The sequence below is a fragment of the Symsagittifera roscoffensis genome, chromosome 10 (assembly GCF_963678635.1).
Source record: "Symsagittifera roscoffensis chromosome 10, txSymRosc1.1, whole genome shotgun sequence".
Lineage (NCBI taxonomy): Eukaryota > Metazoa > Xenacoelomorpha > Acoela > Convolutidae > Symsagittifera > Symsagittifera roscoffensis.
Window position 1 is genome coordinate 32621189 of NC_087071.1, and position 24256 is coordinate 32645444.

A 24256-nucleotide genomic window follows, 5' to 3' on the forward strand; every position below is an offset into this window, starting at 1 on the left:
GAGTATCAGTGGTCTAAAAATTTTGCTCATAAAAGCTGAAAATGCTGCTGGTCCTATGGATATTCCATAGAATAAGCGGTTGAATTCATATTGTTGGTTTCCGATAACAAATTGTGTTAAACGTCGTGATTGTTCATCTAGTGGCATTTGATTGTATGCACTATTCATATCGGCGGTTGTAAAGTATTTGCCGTTTATTTTTGTTAAAATAACTTGTATTGGTTCAATGGGCCAATTACATTTTGATTCATCTATAAGTGAATTGAGGTATCTAGCATCGAGAACGATTTTCAATGATTCTCCTTTAGCTAGAATGATAACAGGGTTGATAAATGTGTTGCCTTTTGGTTGTTCTTCTTTGTTTACTGGTGATATAATGTTGTATTGTTCTAAAATGTCGAGTAATCTGTTCACTTTATCATGTAAGTGAATTGGTACTTTACTTGCTCTCTGTTTTTTGAAAACTGCGTCTGGTTTTAACGGGAGATGTAGTGATGAACTGATTTTGCCAACATCGAATTTTGATGTTGCATAGACTGATGAATATTTAATTAGCTGTTTGGCTAATTTTCCAAATTCGTCTTGTGTTATTTGTGAATGTTGGAAATTAAACATTGTTAAAAATTTTTGTTGGTCCTCTGTGTAGTTACTTATGTTGAATGTAGGTTTGAAATATGGAGTTTTTGTGAAATAATCCGTATTTCTGTTTTCGTTACTTATTATATTATTTATAGATAATTCTTCATTAAGAATTGTAGATTGGCAAATATCTAGTAATTGGAGTATATTATTTACGCGATAGGCTTTTTCGTGTATTGGTGATATTGTAGCGTTGGTTTCACAATATCCTAAAAGTCCTAAAGGTAATGTTACTTGGTAAGGTGTGTTGTTATATACATGTAAGGAAATGATATCGGAATTCGAATTTTTCAAATATTTTATGGATGAGATTGTGATTTTGAAAAATTTGTGAATAGGTTTGAATTCAAATTCTGACATATAAAATTTTTGTTTGTTTTGTTCTTTATCATATTGGTGAACTTGTTTGATTGAAAAATTATAGATATTTCCTGATAGTGGTTTTAGGTGTTTTCTTTGTTGGTTAAATATCGGGTAGAATTTTGAAAAGAATGGTGGTTGTTTATTTAATCTTTGAAAAAATGTTAAGGATGTTTCTTTTGTTTTTGTATATTTATCTTTGATTAATATTTTACTATTTAGTATGTTAATTGTTGGTATATACTTCGAAATAAATGGTATTCCAATGATATTATATTTAATGTCAGTGATATGGAATATTTGTTTAAATGGCTTATTTAAAATTTTGCTTTGTTCCATTGTTCTGGTGGGGAGGAGAAATAATTGGATTTTTCCGTAGTTTATCAATGTTGATCCTTGTGCTGTTGCTAACTTACTGGAGGTTTCAAGAGGTGTTAGCTTTGGGTGTAAAGTTTTTATTTCATTCCATGTGGGGATGTTTATTATGTTTGATTCTGCTCCTGAATCAATTAAAAAATCTATCTCAAGGTCTGGTGGTTGAAATTCTTTATTTCTTGGGCTTTCTAAGAGAAATGGTATTGTCCAAATTTTTTCTTTCGGTTGTTCTTTTTGTATATTTTGATAAATGTGGTTTGTATTCAAGCATTTTGTTTTGGTATTTTTATTGGTTTGATTTGTAGTGTTAATCTCATTTGTTTCTTGTGTCGTTGGTGTGGAATTTATGGGTGTAGTGTAATAATTTTGAAGAAATTCTGATTGATTTTCATATATGTGTGATGAAAAGGGTTGTTCATATATGACAGATTCATAGTCATTTTCGACTTTTATCATATTGATAGAAAGAGTGTTTTCAGTATCACTTTCTGAATCTGATGATGTACAGTTTATTTGATTGAGTTGTAACGTATCAGTTACTGTGTCATCAATACCTGGAGGGTCTGATGTTGTTTCTGGATTAGATTGTACTTGATTAATATGTCTTTGATGTTTAGGTGTACTACTTCTGTGGCGATTATTAGAATTATTATAGTTATTATTATTCCGGTGTGGTGATTGGGAATAATTTCTATAACGATTATTATAACTTGAGTGTCGATTTTGTGAATTATTTCGCGATCTGTTTTGGTAATTATTGTTTGGTCTGTTATAGTTCGATCTATTATATGAGTTATTCCTTGATTGATTGTTCGGGTAATTCTGGTTTCGGTTGTTTGAATAACTTCTATTTCGATTATAGGAGTAGTTTCTATTCCTATTGTATGATGAATTTCGTGATTGGTTGTTTGGATAGTAGTTATTTCTTGATTGGGAATTAGATCTAGAAACAAATCGTTGTGTATTTGAATTTGATCTGGAGTAGTTATTTCGACTATTTGGTCTATTGTAGTGATTTTGTGATGAATTATTCGTGTTTCTTCGTTCTGGTGATCTTCCTCTATAACTTGAGTTATATGGTGATTGATTTCTTGTATAATTTGTATTGTTCGGGAGTGGTTTTCCTGAACTGTTGTTGCTGTAAACTGTTTTGTTCGGTAGATTTTGATCTTTTTTCATGTATTGATAGAATGATTTATTTGGTTCTTTATATTTTTGAGGTTTATTTTGATTGTCTTGCTGTTTTTGTCTACATTCGGAAATACTATGTCCGTATCGTCGGCAATAATTACACCATTTTTTGAAAGATGGTTTGCCTTTAAAGTTTGGGTTCTTTTCATAAATATTGAGTATTTCAGTGATTTTTTCAACGAGGTCTGTCTCTGATTCCTGTATATTATTAATATTAGTGGGAGTCGTTTCAATTCTGTTAACGTATTGTAATTTCAGATTTTCCGTTTCTTCTAGTTTCATTGTGATTTCCGCTTGCTCTAGTTTATCTACTAGTTTTCGAAAATCTAAATCGGGTTCGCGAATTGAAGAAGGATGGGATGCTCTCTTTTTTATTGCTATTTTCCTTAATTGTGGTGTTAAGGTCATCATTAAGATTTCTGTCATCTTTGTGTTTTTATAGTCATGTGTATTTAATGAATATGCTTTTCGAACTAGTGTTTCGATTCGTACTGCTATTTGCTTGATGGTTTCGTTTGGTAATCTGCGAATTTCATTACATAAAACTCTTTGTTGTTGTTTGTTTCTTTCGGAGTCAAACATTTTTGAAAATTCCTGTGTAAACCTTTTCCAGTTTGATTTTATTTCTAGAGGTAGTACTGAAAACCATTTTTGGGCTGCGCCATCTAAGGTTGTTTGTATTAACGCTGTGCGTCGATGTATCCAGTTTTGATGTAGTGGCGTATTAATTGGTTCAGGTCCAATATTTAAAATCAGGTTTGCTGTTACTGCATTTAAATAATCTTCTACAGAGTATTCAGGGTCTGTTCCTGTGAAAACCATTAAAGGTTTGTTTGATGTTATTGATGATCCACCCATAAGGTATGGATTCATTGTCATTTGTAATGATTCTGCTGCATTTGGCATTTGAGAAAAATTTGAAAGTTGGTTTCTTGTTATTTCATGTTGCTGGAGATAATATGGGAGTGGTATTTCATTTTGCATTTGTGATGGTTGATACGAGTGTGTAGTCATTGGATTTTGTTGTTGAATTGGTTGAAAAGATTGTGTATTAATTAAATTTTGTTGTTGAATTGGTTGTTGATGTTGTGCATCTATTGGTTGTGGAGAAAAATTTCTATGATTTGTACGTGTTTTCTGTATTTCTTGTCTACGATATTCTTGAGTATTTGGTGCAAATATATCTGGTTGTAAGAAATCATCATCTGAGGATAAATAATCCATTTGATAAGATGTCTGTTTTTTATTTTTATTTTGTTGAAAAAATGGGTAATTTTCACTGTGATCCTGTGGAGGATTTGTTTGGAAATTTATTGAATTAGGTTGGGTCATTGGGTTATCCCAATTTCGAGATCTTGTATATTGGTTAAAATTTCTTTGTGGTTGGTTATATGTTTTTGATGGATGTGTATAATTATAATTATGGTCTGTAAAGTTGTTTCTAGTGAATGTTTTGCGTGTTTTTGATGGTATTGTCATGGGTCTGTATGTTTGGTAATCCATATGTGAATATTTAGGGGCAACCGAAGGTTTAACGGTTGATTGTAAGGTTACCTGTGTTTGTGAAGGATTTGTATTTCTTGGTGTTGTTAAATTTGGGCGTATTGGTGAAATACTTTGTTGTGTAGTTGTTGTGTGTACAATTTCTTCATTTATGAAGTGTGATGGTGTCTGGATATCTTGTTGAGTAAGATTCCTAGTTCCATTGAGGTTTTCATTGTGTATAACTGTAGAGTTTAAACTATTATTTTGTGTATCGGGTAAAAATGTATTATAGTTTAATGGTGTCGCATCAATGGTTAATGGTATTACTTTTACATAATCTCTTATGTAAGATATTGTACTTATTGCTTGACTTGAGATTGTTTGTGGGAAGCTTATAAATGCGGGATGAGACCATTCGGGGTCCCAAACATAATCTGATTGTTCTGTGATAGCGGTATCATCGTTCGAGTTTTGGGGTCTAAAATTTTTTCTTGCTTGTGCAATTAAATCAATATTGTGTGTGAAATAATCTATTATGAACCATGCCAAAATTTTTTGTAGATCGTGTTTTGTATGTTGTGAAACGTCGTCTTTCGTGAAATTTTCTTTAATGATGTTTAAATAACTAGAGAGTAGTGTGATTTCATGTCGTACTCTTAAATGTTTAGATGTTTCTGTCGGTGAGACATTTGTTATTGGGATTTCGTTTTCTAATATTGAAATATAACTATATATTATTGCGAAAACTTCATTGGTGAATATGGAGTTTGCTCTTTGTGAGTTATGATATTAGATGCTTTTTATATATTCTGAAAAAACTTTTGAAAATTCTAAATCAAGATCGTCTGTTTGAATTGTATATTTTCTATTATTATGATTTGGTGAGGTGAATTCTATGGAGTAGATTCCATACTGTTGTGTTATGTTGCATATATCTTTTAAGTAGTGGTCTATGATTTGTCTTTTGATTTTTACATCTGGGAACTCTGTTTTACATGGACTAATTCCGGGTTCAAATAAATTTAATAGTAAATTTTTGCAAAATATATGCTGTCCTCTATCAGTGGTTGCATCTACTATAAAAGGAAAGATTTCATCATCATCTGGACTTTCTTCACCTGGGGTGTGCGTTGAGCTCATTTTTTCGTTCGATGACTGTTAATATGTAATTATTAATGTGTCGAATTGGTTGATTCCAATTGTATAAATGTACTGGTTTGTGTTTATACTGCTTTTTTATTCTTCTTTTTCCTCTTTTTGATGAATTTGAAGTTGTTTCTGAGTCAGAAAAATATAATTGATCGTGAAGTGGGTAATTTTTATCTATTGATTCTTTTAGTTTGTAAAGTTCGTCTAAACTGTTGGTTTCTGATTCTGAAAATGCGTTTCGATTTTTTGAAAATCTTTTTCGTGTTATTTGTCTTTGTTTCGTTATTATTTTTCTTTTTAGTGTTTGTCGTTTTGTTCGAATGTATCCAACTGTTTGTGTATGAGGTGTGATTACAAGGTCGTATTTTTTGTTATCTATTTCACAGTTGTGTAAAACGATTGTTTGTTTATTTCCTAGGTTTTTAAATGACATAAGGTTTAGGATGACGGATGCAAAAGGTTGTTAAATGGTTTCTATTTTCTTAAACTGTTAGTTCTTACGATTTTTTGGTTAGCTTAACCTGGGTCTATTTGTTCAGGGTTGGAGAGAAAAGTATATCGATTCCGAAGAATGATTTTTTACTTTCTCGTGGCTAGTATAAGTTAAGGTGTTAACTTACTTAATCTTACTTAGGGGTAGTGATTGTGTTCAAGGGTTGGAGAATAGTAAATCGATCCACAAGGTTCAGGTATAATTAGAACGCGAGTAGTTCGTTAGATACTATTTTAAACTTACTAAGTCTAAGATTTATCCTGGGTCTGGTAAGAGGGGGGGTCAAGTGAAGGATGAATAACCGAAGTTCTTCACTATTTATCCTAATTTGAATGATTAGTTTTGTTTAAAAATTTCTATTAGTCTTAGGTCTTTAGAAAGGGTTGGGTAGTGAATCGACGTTTGAGGTCGTTAGACACTAATTAAGTGGGTGGGGGAGAACAAAGTTGTTCTGTTTGATCCAAGGATAAGCCTTGATGATCAATTTTGAATTTTAATTAAGTAGAAAATGATTTAAGATCCAAGGATAAGCCTTGATGATCTGGTTTTAAAATTAAGTGAATTTAAGTTTTAATAAATTTTTAAATGTGTGTAAAGGAAAGTTTTAGTGTTTTGATGATATTAGTGGATTTATGATTGCTGTTATGTTTTAGGTGATGGAGCTGGAACAACAGGATGATTTATGATTACTAACCATTTATTGTCATGCTACTAATTTTTATTTTTTATTTTTCAATAAATATTTTTCAAACATGTTTTGTATATTACTGCAGAGTTTTAGGAAAACGATCTTAGATCTTTTTATCAATCGTTATTGTATATTAATAATTTTGTTTAGCGCCTGTAATGATTTTGAGGATTGACTTCAAAATTTTAGGTTTGCAAATGAAAATCTAAATTCATTGCCAGTAGTATTCTAAATATAAAAGTTTGTTCTGGTTTTTGCCTAACTATCATATAGCTATATGGCAAGTTTCTACTTTGTCGTATGTCGTCTCTGGTTCGAGGTCTTCTTCCAATTCCGGGTAGTTCTGTTATGGTTCGGAATATTGGCTCTGATCTATTGAGTCGTAGAGACATTTCGATTAAATTATTGTCGTATAACATTTTGTAAATGTTTTTGTCTAATTTCTAATCTATTTTGGTTAATTCTAAGCTATTAAGGTCTTGTTCGAGACTTATGGTCGCACCAGATGAGTTAGGACCGAGTTGGTTAACTCATAGAGTAATTTCGGATAGGGTACACCGTCTGCTCGTCACGCTATCTTATTTTCGGCCGGATAGATTCGTGCAACTTCTTAGTCTAATACCGATCCTAATCTTACTCTTATACTATCTAGTCTCAGGTTGTTTAACTAGTCTCTGCTAGGCTCAATAGATCTAGGGTATACTGGTTTATTGCGGCTGCTGAAGTGCTCGGGAGAGTCCAACTAATTTCTAAGTTAAATTCAAATCTCTCTGGTGCTGAAATTACAAGTAACTTCAGCACTTACAAATAAGTGGGTTGTTAGTTAGATGGATCATGATTGGTTAATATTAAATACTTTACATTGGTAAAATATCTAAATTATCCAATCATAAAATGTAGTTTAGATCAGGTTCCACTTAAAACTATAGAGTTTTTCGGGTTTTCGGTTCCAAGCGCTAAAATTGTATTATAACCTCCGAAAAGTCAAACTCATTTTTCGAAAAAAAAATAGTTTTTTTGAAATTGCTTCATTGAAAACTCAATGTTGACTAGTTGTATCATGTTCAGATCAACATCAAAGTAAGGGTAAGGGGCGGGGAATTTAATAACTGTAAGGGGGCGCTAAGATTAAATAACTTGTTGAATCTGATCGGCTGAAACTGTGTTAATGAAAACTGACTGTTACTAGTTGTATGAGTTTTAGTCAAAATGATACTGGGGGGTGGGGGTGGGGGAGGCGCGAGGGATTATGAGGGCGGTAAGAACCGATAAGACCTTGATGAGTTAAGGTCTTTTTCATTTAAAAGTGTTCAATTTAATTTCATTTAATGTTTTCATAGTTTTTTTCAGTAATTTGTTTTTGGTCATTAAACCAATTATTCGCTTATTGTATATTGATTAGTTATGGTGCATAGGTATGATATATATCAACTGCGTTTGAGTTTATGAAAGCTATAACATTATAGAATAAGAATGATGTCCAAAGAAACTAGATTAGATGACTAAGGTATCTTACTGAGCGGTTCATATACAAAAAATGTCACGTAGTTCTGGTTTTGCACTTTTTCAAGTAAAAACAACTGTTAAGTTGCTTTCTTATAGCAATTATAGGCAACAAAAAAGATAAAAAACACAATTCTAGTATTTCGAAAAGATATGAAAGGTAATGTAAACATTTTAGATGAAAAACACAGCTCGAAACAACCATAGTTATCATTCAGAAAATTAAAAACTGCAACAAAAATTTCAAATAATCTTTCCCATTTTTTTGCAGTGCCCAAGACAGGGTGGGGATAAATATTTCAACAAATTGATTAAATTGGCTCAAGAACGTAAATCAAAGGGCAAAAACAGATGCAAGGTCTTTTAACATTCATCCCTTGTGTTGAATTTGTCTGGTGAAAATTCAAAAAAAAAATTTACCTGTTGGTACTATTGCAAACTTTCCAAAAAACTTCTGATGAAAGTTGGATGTCAATTGAAAAAACACGGAACAAAACTACACCTAGTTAAATTTAATAATGCCGTTTGATACGGCAAATTACGAAGAAAAAAAACGTTCTAAGGATTAATTTTTTCCTAATTTTTAACAAAGGCGAAGCAAATCTTTTCATCACTTGCGATACAAAAATATATGTCGCAGTGTTTAGTGTCAAAAGACTGCAACTTTCACATTATTCGAAAATTTCAAATTATCTCAAGATTCAAAACAATTTAATAAGTGATTCTTGAACACAGTCATGATTAAAAAACGTTCCAGTCATGAGTTCTAGCAAACATTCTTGGAACTCAATTATCTGCATCAATTCAGGAATTTACGAAAGTATTTTCATTTGAGGCATGGAGTTTACATCTGCACCACAAAGTCAGACGCTGTCTTCTATTACTTGTCGCTGTGGAACAAAGTCTATGTACCGACTTTGAAGCACAAATGTTTTAAAGCACGAATAAAACTCACAGCGAAGTGAAAAAAAAATGGAACAGCTAGTAAGTAAACTTGTTTCGTAGGAATAAGTTTCAGTAGAAACAATTTTTTTTCAACATAAATTATATTCAATACAGAATATACATCGATATGAAATTTTGAAGCTTTCAAGCAAAATATTACGTGGTGATAAAATAAGAAAGGCAATAAAACTTTTTCTGAACAAAGAAGATCTGGATAAGTTCGCTAGTAGTCGGACTTGCTCATAAAAGTTAAGCTCGAGGCAATACGCTTTGACAATTGATCAATCTCTACATTTGCCGATTAAGTCTATCCTAAAACAACTAAATTTTGTTTTCAAAAACTATGGGGATTTTATCAATAATCTTTCAAAGGGCAGCTTAGACCATTTTCATCATAAATTTCTTGACCACTATATTCTGGATTGTTCGGATTTTTTGTCTGATAAATTTTTTGGAATTAAAATAGGATAATTGGTTACTTGTAGTGTTGTTTTCTCGAGGCTTGGGCCATTCTTTTCATTCTTTTTCAGGAAAAAGCTTCGAAAATTACCAAAAAACTTTGTATGAATTATAAGAATTGAGATTTAATTTAAAACTGTTCTGCTTTCTGAGGCATCCTTCGGTAGATTTAGTTTGAAATCTTTGGGATACCGTCTCAAACCTAGATTAATCATGAGCTATTAATATTAATTTTGTTTATATGTTTGGTTTGAAAACAATTTATTATGATTATTAAAAAATATTACAGCTTTCTGGACATTTTTTCTTTGAAAATCGAGCAGAAAATTCAAGTCGTTTAAAAAATTCATCTCGTAGCTCAGAGCCCTGCTGTATCCAAAATTTATTCTTGCTTTTTCTTCAAAATTTTGAAAGTCATTTGCAATGTTGTATTGAGAAAGAAGTTGTTTGAAGAGTACTTAGGACTTCGTACCTGAAATTTTTTATTAAAATTCAATAATTGCCAAATATTTCTGAAAAATCGTCTGTTTTTTTTTCAGTTCACAACAATGAATGACACATCATATTTCAAAACTGAAATTTTGAGCGTGTGAGAGCGATGAATATTTTGAGAAAACACGGTTTGACAGACAAAAACCTGTCAACCAAGTTTAGCCAAGGCCGTTTAATGAACTAATTTAAATAGCTAAGCAAAAGCAAAACTTTTTTGGGGCTCGAACCCGGTTACGGACCATATACTTTTTGTTCGATCAGGTTCGGCTCATATCTGTGTTTCATAAAAGAAACGATTTAGATGTGATTGGAACCTGCGCCGAAGCCATCGGAACGCACTGTCTATACGATCGTCTTTTTGCCTTGTAGTGTATTTAACTATTGTTCAAACTTTTTGCGTAGTTACGTTCTTATTTTTTTAATAATGTTCTTAATTTCTCAGCAACAAGTTTTACCATACTACTTTGGAGCTAAATTAATTGTCAATTTTTTCTGGTACAAGTTTTGATGGTATAACCTTTTACTCTTATTTAATCCGGTTACTGAAGCGGAACAAACAGCTGCAATTGGTATTGCAGCATGTTGGCAAGTAAAAACGGCCGTGAACAATGTTTCCTTTTTATGGTCATGATTTTTTTAGAATTAGAGAATTTTTCCTGCTTTACCAAAAGGAGTTGATAAGACCAATTGAGCCTCATTTGGTTTTCATTAGGTCCAACGAACGACAAATGAAACCGACATAATGAAGTTGAAAGAATGGAAAAAAGTAATCTATAATCAGACAAAAAAATCTCTTACTTGTTTGAGATAGTTTTCGGATCTCCAAAATAGGAAACACTAACTAAGTTGGTTATATTCCAAAACCTAAGAACAAGAAAGGACAAACTGTTTATTAAATCCAGCTGTGGTCATATAATAATTTAGTTTCAAATCAGTATGTTACAATCAAAGATCGATTTATTAGTAATTTGATTAAGCACCAATTAGGGAGATCATCAGAAAATCTTTCATCCTGTCAGGTGATGTCATGCAAAAAAGTAGTTTTCGTGGAAAGAGAAAAGCAGTTCAAGAAGTCATGACTCTCACCCACCGTGCATTAAACACCTTCTGTAGCATGAAAACTGCTTCCAAAAAAAACAAGGAAACTGAGCGCAACTGTCAAAAAATATAGGCGCGTGGAACAGCATTTTCAATTTCAAAGATTGAAAAAATTTGAATTGAAAAAAAATTTTCAAACAAAAAAGAGGTCATATTTGAAAAGCTAATAGATAGTCAGAAACAAGATTCCAAGAAGCTGACTGCACACAAGCTCTTCCACAGTAAAACAATGAATATAACCGTGCTGTGCTTAGTTGTAAAATTATTAACTTACTAAATGAATTTCAAGTTTAGCCAATGAAATCCATTGATTCTTGTGAAAAGCAGTTGCTGCCATCCAAATTTTGATCCAGCGTAATTAACATCATTTTTACACAAACTTCAAAAAATTGCAAAAACATTTGGAAAACGTAATCAAATTCTTCATATCCCGCAAACTAAATCACTTTTGAGCAGACTTGCAAATTTTGAGAAAACATTCACATTAACGATATTTATGTTTGAAAAAATTGCGTAAAAAGTTTTTTAGAAAAACGTCAAACCTAACGTTGGAAGCTTTAAAAAGAAGCCGCCTTATTAGAAGGTCAGATGTTCAACCCCTGGGAGTGTTCTAGCAGCTCCTCATCTTGAGACTGACATTTTTTGAAAAAAAAAATTCATTTCTCCTAGTCTGAAAGTATTTAAGAAGTCAGTTGTTGATACTAGACTCGCAACCATGGGGAATCACGAACGAACTCCACCTTAGGGTTACTCAATTCAAGTTTTGTACATTAAACGCTGCAGCAAAAAAAAATACGTAGCAAAAAAGGAAAAAATCTCTGAATTTTAGGCACTCACGCTACAACAGAGTTCACGCTAAACCATTATGAGACATAAATTGTAGATGGGGAAGTTTGCTTCCTAGAGGTATTTTAGTATATCAATGTAGAGACTTCTAGAATATGTTCCAGTGACATCTGTGATCAAATCTTACTTCAGAGGTTGGCGTTGCATATTTCAACAGAGGCGGGTTGAACACATGTTAAAGTCTGACCAAAAATTCTTGTTCGAACAGGCTCTATGATCCAATACAAAATTAAAACATGAAGTTGAAACTCAAATTCAAAACACAAATTTTAGGAAAAATTAAGTGATAGTTTTTGATACTTTGATCGAATATAAGCAAAAAAAAAGTTTGGTCCCATTAAAAACTTACTTTTATGCTTTTCAGAGTGTTGCATTTAGCAAGAGTCACTCGAAAAAAAATTCCCTTCAACACTTTCAGTAGGGGCTCCTGTAAGAGTTTCAAAAGTGTTTGAACTATTTAGTTTTATGAAGACATCGAAACATAAAAATAAACTGTTAGTTCAACTTTTTTTGACGCAACTTTAAGCCAAAAACCCCCATTTCATCGCGCATTTCAATTATAAAATCAGGTTTTGGTTATTCCCAAAGTTTTGCTTCATATTCCCCTTCCAGCAATTGTTATGTTTATGATTTGGTCAAATATTGACAAAATTATAAGCCAAAAAAAGTAATTTCTAATTTTATTTTTGGATAAATTGCTTTGATGAGCATGATTGAAAATTATAACAGTTGGGTTGAGTCCAGTCGGGTCGAACTCATGTTTTTGTAGGTCAAATTTAGCTGAACTGTTTTTCCTCAGTCGAAGTCTGTCGAAAAGTTTTTTATCTGTTCAAACTTCTCCCTGGACGAAAGTACATCTTGATCGAAATCAGTCGAACGATTAGTCTTTGGTTGAACACGGTGTTTTCCCTGGTTCAACGTCTTTTCCTCGTCAAATTTTTCTCGTTAAATTCGGTTCAAACTATTTCTTCGGTCGAACACTGTCGAGTTTTTTTCTTGATCAAACAACACGTTTGAAACATTTTTTTCTCGGTTGAACGAAATCCAAACATAGTTTATTTGAGTATAGACGATCATATCGGCTATATCAAAGATAATTCAAACTGGTCGAAACGTACTGGCTTTTGGTTGAGTCATACGCTAGCCGGTAAATCAAGTATTAGGATCGTTACTATCACCACTAAAATTTTATATAAATATAATGAGTTTTCAAAATTCTCTCGGAAAAAAAATTCTCTCGGAAAAATTCTCTTGAGCTATTTTTGATTCTGGTAACTTTTTAAAAATTTTTTCTGCTTTTTTTGTTTTTTTTCCATTCTGATTTTGGGACTTTTTTTGCTTATAGCTGCATCTCCGGATCGATACAGATGCGGAAACGGCTGAATTTCATATGATCAGACCTGATTTTTTTTGAAAAGCGGCGCGTTATAAAATGTAAAAAAAAAGTAAATAAAATGATTGAAGGCTATGCTATACAACAGAGGTCTATACTAACATCAGATGCCTATTTTCTAAGTAAAAAGAGAGTAATGCGAATTAGGTATTTTGCTGCTGATATGAAGCTGTTTACTGCTTCGCTAGTGCCGACAAAAATGCTTGAATATTGGACTTCAGGGCCGAACCTAAATATTTAAATTATTACCTTAGATGCGTTAGATAAAAAGTATGTATTTTATATAGATACTGTAGATACATATGCTCTCAATATGCTCCCCGGAATCTCTCAATTACTTATAGAGTTTGTTTTATAGTTTATTGTTCCGACTTTCGATACGAAAGTAACGGAATATTTGTGCTCGGGGTGGGTTTTTTTTTTCTTCAGACAAATTGCGACTTTTTAACTAGCCTTCTTTGACGGATTTTTTTTATATCATTCAAAAGGTTTTGTTATCCTGAGCTCAAATTTGAAAAGATATTTCACCTGTGATCTTTTTTCGTAAAATTATGGGGATTTAATAGATGCCATTTTGCCCAATTTGGGACAATTAATGCGCGATATATTTCGCGCTATTAACGCGTAAGCGAGATTTAATCCGTCTTAGAAATCGTTCCAAATTGGTTTAGCGAAGCTTATTTGCTATAATTGATTTGTTACAAGTAGCGAAATCTCTCTTTTTGTACTTTATATGGCGTGTGGGGGGATGACTTTCATAAAAAATTTCAAATTTTGGAAAAAAAAATTTCATTTTGTTTTATTTTTTTAAAATTTTTTTAAATGTTATTACTGCTCCATAAACCTTAATAGGCAGTCGGAACATTCAGGGCTTCACCCTGATACGAGCAGTCTTGTTGGTAATATGGGCTTACACTTCCCGATTTCTTCTATCTCTCTCTCTCTCTCTCTCTCTCTCTCTCTCTCTCTCTCTCTCTCTCTCTCTCTCTCTCTCTCTCTCTCTCTCTCTCTCTCTCTCTCTCTCTCTCTCTCTCTCTCTCTCTCTTCTCTCTCTCTCTCTCTCTCTCTCTTTCTCTCTCTCTCTCTCTTTGCTTTACTTTATGTTGGGTCGTTGGTTTTTTATGTTTGTCAATTTCGTCCCTGGTTTGTTTCACCTATTTTGTGTCCCATTAGCCTTGTCGTTATTTTCTGCTGGTCCGCTCTCTCTCTCTCTCTCTCTCTCTCTCTCTTGCTTTTTTGTATGTCTTGGCTTCCGAATGATTCGCTTGACAGTTCGATTACTTCGATTTTGTGTTACTTGTTGATGGTATGCTCTTTCCCGCCTTCATCTTTTGGAGGAACTTTAGGCATGCTTTTGTTTGTTTCGGGCTTATGTTCATTAGCTTATTAGCTTACTAGTCGTAGATCCCATCATTTTCATCAATGATGTTGCTTCCTTCTAGGTATTTGTCCTGGCATGTTTTCGTTTTTCTTTTTCCCAACATTCATGATTGGTATGGCGTTGCCGAACGTGGCTCCTATAAACTATCTTCTTTGCTATGATGTTCAATGTGATATCGATAACTTTTGGATGCTCGATTGGCATGTCGTCTAGACCATAGAAACCTGTCAGGAATTGACTGGCGTCCATTGAATCTATATCAATGATACCGAATGTAACATCTCTTAGCTGGTTTCGTAGCTGACTTTCACTGAGCGAACGAGTATTTGAAGTTTAAAATTGTAAAGTGCAAAAGCTCGCCCTTGTTATTAGTGATAGCTTTGCTTACATCGTCTGAAAATTTATCGACATCGGCGTTGGAACTGTTTTTTGAATGTTTTTTCTTAAATGGTTTCACAACTAATGCCAAATTGATTGAATACTTCTCACGATTATTAATATTGGTCGTTCCTCTTTTTTTCAGATTCCTAGAATGCCTTTGTAAATATTTTCCAATCTCCAATTCAACCATGCAGTGAACAAGGATCGGCTTTTTTTTTTACTTTTTTTTTCTAAAGGAGCACGAAACTAACTAGAATTAAGAGATGACAAATATTTTTTTCTGTATTTTTTTTCATTCGGCGTAAAAGTCTTCTTCCAGCTCGGCTTCTTTCGAAAAACACTCACCTGGTTTTGTTTCGGCAAATTATACAGTTGTTCGATTTATATATGAGTTTTAATTAAAAAAAACTCGAACTATCAGTTTTGGGTGTTTGTTATGTCACAAATTAAACTGGCATTCTTATTTCCAGCTGCAATAAGTTTTGCTCTGTTTGACCCCTCGAACTTTTGCTTTGCGGATGCTCATTTGACAAATCAAGCGAAGTTTTCTGTATGTACCATCACATGCACTATTTAGTTGCTATTTCTCACCGATGCTTTCATTGAATCGTTTTGTTCTATTTCAGATTTTTCTTAATAGGAATTTTTTCATTTAAAGAATTCATTCGTTGTTGTCGCAGTGCTTATTTTTTGATCACTTCAGATCAAATTTGTGGTATGAGTCCAAAATTTCAACTATATTATGGGAAACTGCATCTAAATTTCATATTGCATTATGTTGTTTCTTCCAAACGCAGTTGCGGCCATGTCAACTAACAGTCTTAGTTGAAGCTTTGAATTTACATTGAACTTTTTCACATCCATGCCCATAATCTTGATATGACTTTTTCTGTGCTTCAAAAAAGTGAAAAATGTGATGCATTTGTGGTCTCCTACTTTTCTTTTTTCCTTCCAACTTGGACACTGCAAGTTAATCTTTTCATTGTCTTGATGCGGTCGCGGTAGCATACTTCATCCTTTGTCGAATTTCTGGTCCACGTCGATTTCCTGCAATATTTTGTGAGCAGTTTTAGGATAATTAAGATAATTCAGATCAGTGGCGGATTTAAAGCGGGCGGACCCCCCCCCCCTCAGGAATTCCAACCCCAGCCAACCCAAAGGGTCCCTTCTTTGTACTATTTTGAGATATCCATTTTTGGCTGACTGACCTTAAAATTTTTCTAAAGGCGCCTTTGGCGCCAATCTATGGTAATTTTGAGGGGGGAGCGAAATTTTTGATCGAAATTTTTCAAAAAAATGCTTAAAAAACGCCTTTTTTGGCCTTTTTTCAAAAATTTGCCTGCGGCGCAGAAAATTCGGTAAAAATGCGGTCTTTATAAAGGTTTGGGAGAGCTCAGAAAATCATTTTGCTCGACCTAAAAAAAGACAAAATTTTCAGATTTTTTTTTGAAAATCCGCCCCCACCCTTCGAGAAATTCCTAGATTCGCACCTGATTCAGACTCTTTTTTACGTTGCCACCATTAAAGCCAGCTTTACGTTTAGCCTAATTTCGGTTAGCCACTATGGGTCGAATTTTCTGTCATCTAGAAAACAGTTATTTCCAATTTCGTCAGACCACCTGGAACCATGGAATCTGTTGGCTACGCCAGATAGACTGGACTCCTAAACTAGACTCAGCTGAACCAGATAATTGTAGGTCTAAAAGTTACGGCAACCTTTTTCTAAATTCGTTCTATTTTTTGGTCCGTGGCAGCCAAAACAACAGATTAGGACACAATTTTAGCGCGCACTGATATGATTTTTCAGGGGTTAGTTTTTAGCATGCGTTTTTGACATTGTTAAAATTTTGAGCTTTAATTTCAAAAAATGCGCCATTTAATTCTGCTGAATTTCTAGCAAATTTTGTCATCTTCATTTTTCGCCCAATTTTCCATAAAATCATTTTGGGAAGATTTCGTTTTGAGTTTCAAGTTATATGAGTTTTTTTTGGAGAATTCAAATCAGCACTGTATCAGATTTTGCATACGCAGACGCAATTTTCCGCCAGCAGAAATTTTCTCTTTTCAATTTCTTTTACAAATTTTCGGTCATTTTCTCCAAAAGCGGAACAAAAATAATTGTTCAATGTAGCCATTTTCTATCTATTAAGCAACCATGCCCTACTGGTTGATATTATTCGCATGAATCGTCGCCAGAAAGCATCAAACAAAGAACGATGCCCTAAATATTTATCTGGAAAGTTTTTTTATATTTCATTTTTGGTCGAGTTTTCAGTTTTTCATTCATCGTTTTATAATTATAACAGATGTTGAACTTAGTCAGAACATGTCTAGCCAATAGTTTCATCTGGTTATTACAAAAAATAACGGCATGGTTTGCCTTCAGTCTGATATTCTATACAAAAACATGGTTTAACAGGTGCCGAATAAAACTATAAAAAAGAAGATTATTTTTGTGAGAACCATTTCGATGGCCAAAATGACAAAAATGAATTATTTGTTGTGTTTTTGCGGTGTTTTCATTGTCTGTGCAAATTCAGGTGAGCTTGTTGTTTTCTAATAAATTTATACAAAGATTTTATGCAATGAAACGCTCAGTCTTCAGAATAATTGCGCTGCAATTGATAAAATTTTCAATTTTTTGCAGCAAACTGCCAAACAAGTACTACAAAACATGCTATCTGGCCATTATCGCAACCAAAAAATAATATGAAAATAAAGAAAACACTTGCAAGTTTTTTTTTGATATGTTCTTCATATATTTTTACGTGTCAGGTAGCTTTTTCAATGTAATGAGTTGGAGTTATTTCAAAATTTCTAACTGATATCGATTGTAAATTTCTTCTAGAACTTTCCAGAAGAAATTGTGACGAGGGCTTCCACCGAATGGATTCTCTAGTTTCTAAGTGTTTCCGATTGCTTCCGGGCGCGTATCAGAACTTCTACGAAGCAGCAAAAGACTGCGAACGTTTGTAAGTTAGCAGCAAATCAAGAAAAAAAAACCTTTTTTACACTTAAGTTTTCTTCCTTCTTGTATTTATTAATTTTTTTGAGTTAATTATTTTTTTCTATATCAATTTTTTAACTTAAAAAAAAGAAAATGCTTTTGCAATGAACTTGTAATCGCTTTAAAAACAAAAACCATGCAGCTACATAGCTACATAAAACCATGTGATTTGGGGAGCGGTGGTAAAGTATAAACACCTCCGCCTCTCGTTCGAAACGCCGGATGATCGAGTCCCACTATGATCTGTACCAGTTGCTTGAGGGCGAGGCAACATTACCAAAAAGCTGAACAGGAGAAGCCGCGGCTGAGGCTACGGCGAATTGGATGATGCCTTTCTACCCACGGAGGATAGTTTAAAAATAGAACGGCGGAAACTGGGCCGGGGGCTAATGAAAACAACTGAACAACTACTATGTTGTTCCTTCCCCCCCCCCCCCCATATAGACCAATTTAAGATCTCACCCCGGCCTTAAATTCAAATTCAGTTTGCTAAGCTTTGCATGTAAAATGCTCTATTTTGATTGGCTGAAAAATCAAACTGAGAACCAAACTAGCATCCTCTCAGCCAAAATTTTTAAATTTTTGGGTTCGTGGAGAATATGAACTTGCTCCTTAATTTGTTCCAGAGGTGCTAAAATTTTGGAACCCCATCGGGACATCAAAATTGAGAAACTGCGCGAGACTTTTCCAGAAATTGAAACTAAACGGTTGTGGCTGGGCGTCATAAAGCCCCGACTTCTCGGAGATTCTGCCACAGAGAGAGTGGAGGAATTTGTCAAGGAACCGATTTAATTTAAGCCGCCCACAATGGTTAAATAAATAGCTATTGGTTAAGGTCTTTTTGACTTCCTGGCTGTTTAGCGCTACTTAAACTTTATTTAACTAAATCACCAACTACTTGTTATTCTCCTCAAAAACTGCGACATAAAACTTAAGATGATGTTAAAAAATTAGGATACCACTCGTGTTGTAAAAGAGTGACTTAAACTAAGAATAGATTAAGACTGTGGATGATTAAGATTCCTACTAAAATTGTAGGCTTTTATTTAAGACTAAATAAAAGACGGGGATTCTATCTAAGTTAAGAGAGGTTTAAAAGATTGAATTGGTTGCGATTGATTTGTTACGTATCATAAAAGATAGTGTCCAATTCAGAGTCTACCAAAAGCCGTTGCGCTTTTGGCAGGTATATAAATTAACAACTTAAAGGTCGACGGTAAGTTAAGATCAGAGGTTAAATAAACAAACCATAATACTTTTACATTCCCCGCGAAATTTTATCTATAATCTATCCCTTTCGCCTCACCAGAAGGGAACAAAACAAAAATGATTAAGCACTAAGATGAATGAATCAGTAGGCGCATTGTCTAGAACCCCCGAGAGTGGATCTAGATTCGTAAGAACACAGATTTGATAAAGGGCCCAAGAGGCGTATTATATACTAAGTACAATTACACGGTTATCAGGTCGAAAGGGTGGGTGTACAGTACGGGGAAGACCGGTGATCGGGCCCGACGGGCCGGACGGCATGTTCATCAAACAAAAACAAAATTCCAAAACAAAGCACCTTAGATCGAATAATATGTATTCGTCGGAAGAAATAACTGTAGACTGGTGACTATAGGCAAGCAAGAAACTGAAATAGCACCAGGGTGAATAGAGTCATAAAGTATGCAGGGAGTTATCCTTAGAATAAACGAAATAACTGGGTAGAACCAAAATGGATAAATCTAATGGTTATCCGGTGGTAGCGCCCCATGGGTTAACAGAACTATAACGAGATTCGGGCTGAATTCTACGGCAAAAGCAAGGGTATAAATGTTACCAATCATCACTATGGCTTAAAATAACAGCACTGGAGGTTTGTATGACTCTAGGGTCATGGAATGTTAGTAGCATTCAACAATAAACAAGACATACAGTTGCTAAAAGTCTTACAATGGAGTTTTGGTAGATCAAGAATGTTTTTGATAACATCTGTTTTGGAGTTCCTACGTCTAATTAGATTCCCGATTTGCTGCTTTATTTATTGTCCATCTCCTTAACTCCTCCAGCGTCATTGGCCGTCCAAGGAGTTCTATCGCCGAAATGATAGAGGAGGTGTTCAGCCAGTCTGGGTCAGGTACGATGGGGACAAATGTAGAAGTTGAAATTTCGTAAGATAGGCCCGATGGGTTAAATCGCGTGGAACAGGCATCAGGGCTAAATTTGACCTTCTTGTCAGGACTCTTTTGATCGTCTGTTTTTAAGGGCTTTGGGTCACTTGGGTACGCATCGTTTTCTTCCCGCAAGTGAACTATAGTAGGGCGTGATGATGAAGGTGGTGTTAATGTTGTCAGGTCTACTAGGTCGACATGATGGCTTTCCATTTCTACCGTAGTTGCTTCCAACGTTGAACATACTGAGACTAAACTAGGTGAACCGAATTCTAGGGCATCACGATCTTCCTCAGTTAGGTCGACTACACTGGTAAATACTCTCTCACCTAGCATCTTGGGAGGCTGCCTAGTTCGCATAGGTCTGGTGTTCTGACGTGTAAAAATTTCTGACAGTTTTTTCGAGGGTGGTGATTTCATTGGAGATGACGCTTTCCTTTTAGCAGTACCGGACAATTTCTGTGTCTTCGTAGTACGGTCAGAATGTGTTTGTTTGGGTCCCGTCTCCGCCATGGTGGTTTGTTCTCCAGTAGGTTTAGGGAACTCTCCTCCGGGATTCTCTGGAAGTACCGGCATTTCTTGGATCGCTTCATTGCCCTCCTCCCTAGTGTCCAAGAGAATCAACTGTGGGGTCGCTTGAAAGTCTCTTTCATTGTCACCGGAATCCAAGTCAATCAAAGGAATCTCATCTAACTCGACCTTCTGGTCGGCGTGGTCTGATGTTTCTAGCTTAGGATCTGTTCGGTCGGACATTAGGTGTTCGTCTCGTTTCGTAGTTTCGAGTAGTGTTTTCTCCTTGAGGTCTCTTAGTGGAATTAAGTCACTAGCATTATCGTCTGACATCTCTTCATGTGGTTCGATCGTCACTCCGGGTTCATTTAGGTAACTTTTAAGAAGTTCGGGTTTGCCCGACGGGCTTGGTTCTTGGTCACTCTCGAGGCCAATCGGTGTTCTCAGTCTCTTTCTCTGTTCTTCTTCCTCTCTAAGAAGAGTTTCCCTAGAACTGTTCATGGCCGCGTTTCGTCTCGCAATGTCAAGCTCTTCAAATTTCCACTGAAGATTTCGTTTCTTTTGGGTTGTTTTTGAGCTTTTAAATCCGACATTTCTTGGAGGTTTTGCAGTTTTCCTCAATCCTTTAGTCGCATAAAATCTAACTAATTGGTCTCGTTTTCTCGGACTTGGTTTCTTCTGGGTGCACTGTCTTTTAATGGCTAAATCAGATTTACGTATTATTTTACCATTTTTTAGAGTCACAGTGTGATCTGATTCCCTTACGATTTCGTCCTTAAGTACTCTATAGTATGGTTCATTTTTCATTCTATCTTGGATTTTTCGATAAACAATGGTCTTACCCGACGGGTTGTTCAGAATTGAGTCCTTTGTGCCCAAGGCATCTCTTTTTTCTGACCGGGAGAGGACTTTTACTGGGGATCCAGCACTTGTTGGTACATATCTCACGGCATTTGAGATATCCTCCGAGGATGATGAATTTTTATCGACGTCTCCATCTTCTATGTCGTCAGGGGCATCCCAGTCATGTCTTCGCTCTCGGCTCATTAGTTTTTTGCCTTTATCTATACATAACAAAGTTTTATTCCAATCAAGGTTATTCGAAGAGGGTGATTTGACCAAATTATGCCAGAGAGCGCATAGGGGATCTAGAGAGCTAGTGTTTGGGGATCTACCGAAATGTGCTTCGAAAGGAGAGCAGTTAAGCGACTGTTGAGTTACTGTTCTTAAGCATTTTATTATTTTCAGGAGTGCAGATTCTAGTGAAGGTTTTGGACGTTCTTGTGCCATAACCAGGAGTCGTTCCTTAATGGTCCTGATAAGACGTTCCACTAATCCGGTAGCTCTATGATCACCCACTGGGCTAAATATCACCTTTATGTTGTGATCGTGGCAGAATTCTCTAACTTCCTTGGAGATGAAACCAGATCCTTGATCTGTTCTAATTGTTCTAGGTATCCCGTGTAAAGCAATGTATTTACTAAGGAAGTTTATAATAGATTTTGCCGATGTACTGGATGTTATTTGAGCTGATGGGAATTTTGAAAATCTGTCTACACACACCAATATGTATTTTTTTGTTCCCCATACTAAAGGTAACGGACCAGCGAAATCTAATTCCATTTCTTGGTTTGGTTCTTCGACCATTGGGAGTTCCCCTAGGGTATTGTGTTTTATAAGAGGTTTCAAATTTTTACCTGCTTTCACGCACTCTATACAATTTTCGCCGTGGACTTGGATTTCACGGTAAATTTTCGGCCACCAGATGTATTGCGTTGCCAGGCTTTTCATTGCGAACTGGCCGGGGTGGGCTTCGTGTAGTCTGTTCAGCATAGTCGATCTTAGGCATGCTGGGATTACTAAACGGTTGTCCAAATAGAGGCATCCTCCACTGACATGTAAGTTATTCAAATATGACTTATAATAGTTTCCCAGTTGTAGAATATCCTGTTTTCGGTCTTCCTCGATTGCCTTGATTATCTTTTTCAGAATTAGATCTTGTTTCGATAAGAGGGACATAAATTTAGAGTCAAATATTTCCGGCCAAGAGAAAGGGAATAAGTTAACTGTTTTCTTTTTGCTAGGTGATCTATTCTCGGGTTTGTCCGACGGGTTACTAGTATTTGGTGTTAAAACGTCCGTGTTTTCTTTAGTAGTGAGTTCTTTTTTTGTTGGTTAAATTCAATTTGTTCTGCCATTTCTTTCAGGATTTTAAAATTCGTAAAAAAGTCGTTAGTTTTGCAAGATGAGTCACACAGTTCTGTACGCGAGTGAGAATTTTGACACACTGAAATGTTGGAATGGTTAGATATCGCTTGGAAAGTTTCAGCGGCATTAGCAATTCGTTTCTCACGTTCTATTTCTTGACTGGTCATTTGATCTGTTGACTGGTCAATCGCATTGCAAGAAGTGACGTCATGTGCTAAGAAATGTTGAGAGAATTTATTTCTTATTTGCGCCCACGAATTTTTTGGCATAAGGTGATCAAAGCCTAAGAGTGTACTAATCTGGTTTACTGAAGCGATAACAAACTTCTCGTCATCCAGAGAAACTGGTACGGGTTCACCCGATGGGTGTCGGGATATATAATCGACAAATCCCATATCTTTACCGGGTAAATGTTCTACGGTAAAGTCGAACGGTAATAGTTTATCCGCCCAACGGGTGAGGCGTGATTGGGCCGTTTTAGTGTATTTATTGACTTTCATTGCTCCTATTAAGGCTTTGTGATCTGTTAAAATTGAGAATTGTTTACCCAGTAGATAATTTTTGAAATGATCTAGTGCCCAGACTAATCCCAGTAATTCGAGTTCGTTAGTGCTGTATTTTAATTCGGCGATATTCAAAAATCTGCTAGCGAACGCTACGGTCTTCCAATTCCCCCAATGGTCTTGTTCGATTGACGCGCCCAATCCTAAATGTGAGGCATCGCATTTCACCCGAGTGTTCAGTTTTACATCGAAATGGTGGTTCGTCACCGTATTACAAATTTCGTTCTTGATTTTTTCAAACGCTTCCGTATGTACTGTGGACCACTTAAATGGTTTATTCTTTTGCATAAGTTCTGTGAAGGGTGTTGGTAAGGACGCTAGGTTTGGTATGAACTTATTAAATTGGTTAATCGATCCCATTAAGGATCTGATGTCTTTAATACAGTTTGGTTCTTTTAGGTTTCTGATTGCGTCAGATTTATGTATTAATGGTGTCGTCCCTTTTGCGTCGATTCTAAATCCCAACCATACTATGTTATGAGTTAAAAACGTGCATTTTTCCCATTTTATGGCTAGTCCCTCGTCATCTAGCGTTTTTAACACATTAATGACTAGCTTTTTATGTTCTTCCTCGCTACCTACGGTGGCGATTAGGATGTCGTCAAGATAACAATGAGTATTTGGTAGTTTTTCCGTCAAACGGTCCATTATACGTTGAAATTCATTGGGCATATCGCCTAGTCCATAGAATCCGGTTTTAAAACGGTATGAACCCGTTACTTCTCCCCCCACAATGTTAAAATTACACTGATTACTTGCCTTTTTCGAAAGCGGAATTTGGCTGTAGGCGTATTTTAGATCTATCGACGAAAACCAGATGTTTCTTTGATCGTGGCCGCTAATAGTGACTGCAACGTTGTCAATTAGTTCGAATAGATTCGGCATTTGATATCTATTGCGAAATATTTGTTTGTTTAGTAGTTTTGAGTTCAAC

General features: G+C 35.0%; 2 protein-coding genes across 2 annotated transcripts in view; one reads left to right on the plus strand and one right to left on the minus strand.

The window, feature by feature from the left end:
- LOC134855149 (histone acetyltransferase KAT6B-like) overlaps window positions 1–8602 on the minus strand; it is a 228685-nt gene extending 220083 nt beyond the window's left edge. The window contains exon 1 of the mRNA XM_063871563.1: window positions 8593–8602. The gene's annotated coding sequence lies outside the window, so the exon portion shown is untranslated. The remainder of the gene's footprint in view (window positions 1–8592) is intronic.
- LOC134855155 (peptidyl-prolyl cis-trans isomerase A-like) overlaps window positions 1–24256 on the plus strand; it is a 442729-nt gene that overhangs the window by 74432 nt on the left and 344041 nt on the right. The window lies entirely within an intron of this gene.